Raw genomic sequence first — 1,487 nt, 5'->3', positions numbered from 1 at the left:
CTACTATCGTCACGATTACTGAATTTGAGTAAAAAATATTTTATTATATATTTATGTAGAGCCTGGCATCTTCACGCTGTGTCCCCCATATAGCAGGGTGACAAAGGGAACCTAGGGCTAAGACACTCCATTCCCCACTTTCATCATTGAGTGTAATGTAGCAGAACCCAACGCCATATTATGATTTTTTTGCAGAGCGAAGTAAAATTAAAATCTTAAGTGGTTAATTTCAATGGGTATCGAACCCACAACACGCTTGACGCCCTCGAAGCTCTACTCCTGGTCTAACCTGATAGCAAGTAACTAGTAAGCCACTCCGCCCACGCGGCGCCACTGCATACCACGCTCAAGCAACCGAGATTGCTTTGTAAATCTAAGGATTAGTTATCTCCTCGCATCACTCGTATTTTTGCAAGTAGGATTTAGAGAAAATCTAGTACACCTAGTGATATACCGAGGCTTTTCTCTTATTTAGAATATTGTTTATATATTCATTTACACTTTATGTAAAAGAAACAAAATGAAATAAATAATAAAAAGAACACATAATTAATTAAAAAAACACGCTAATCAGCGATTTCTGCCAGACAACCCCTGGGTGAAACATATCATAGTACACTCCAATACATAAACATACTATAATTAATATATTATTAGCTCGTTAGTAGCTCGCACAGAAATGAGTGGTGGCTCGGATTCTATAAAATTTGGATCTAATTTGGAGAGGATCTCAGTCTGTTAGTTTGTAAATTTAATAACTCTAACATTTCCCTTAAAAAAAATAACTATGTTTGAATAGTATGGTTTGAAATCGCTTAATTATAAATTGTATTTATTTAGATATTCCTTGGTCATGTTAGCCTTGGTCGGATAGCTTGTATCGTCATGATGGAGAATTGTGAGTAAAAGAGAATTTGCTAACATCGTGGTGATAAAGCCAACGACGTACGCGTACTTCTAATAGGTACATAATCTTTACAAAATAGTTCACATATTTAAAGTATTATCATAAAAAAAATTTTTTTTTACATAATATAGCTAAAGTATATAAGAACACACTTTAAAACTGCACAATAAATAACATTCTCTCTTAATAAATGACAATAATTCTAAGCAATTAAAGATAATTGTTTAGAATGGATGGCGCAACTTTATAAAAATGTCTCTTCAGCAGAGATGGTAACAACTTCACAGTATCGAAGAAGCGTGGGTTCAAATCCCGCTACGCAGTTCAAATTTAATATATTTTCTGTAAAAATGACAAAAAATTGTAATTGTTAATTGAACCTATTACCCATTACCTGCACAAACGATTCTTATTATTCTTTGATACCTTTGTCACCGATACCGATACAAATCGTGCTTCAAACACTATTTAGGTAAACTGATGTACCTACCTACAGATTATTTTATATAGCGGCCTCATATATTATAGAGATTCTTAGATTATCGGATATCGAAGCACGCTTGTTAATTTTCACGCTTCA

Source organism: Heliconius melpomene, chromosome 8 (genome assembly GCF_056956725.1).
Source record: "Heliconius melpomene rosina isolate 202511_hmr_F chromosome 8, ASM5695672v1, whole genome shotgun sequence".
In the NCBI taxonomy this organism is placed as follows: Eukaryota; Metazoa; Arthropoda; class Insecta; order Lepidoptera; family Nymphalidae; genus Heliconius; species Heliconius melpomene.
Note: the sequence above shows the minus strand (reverse complement) of the source record.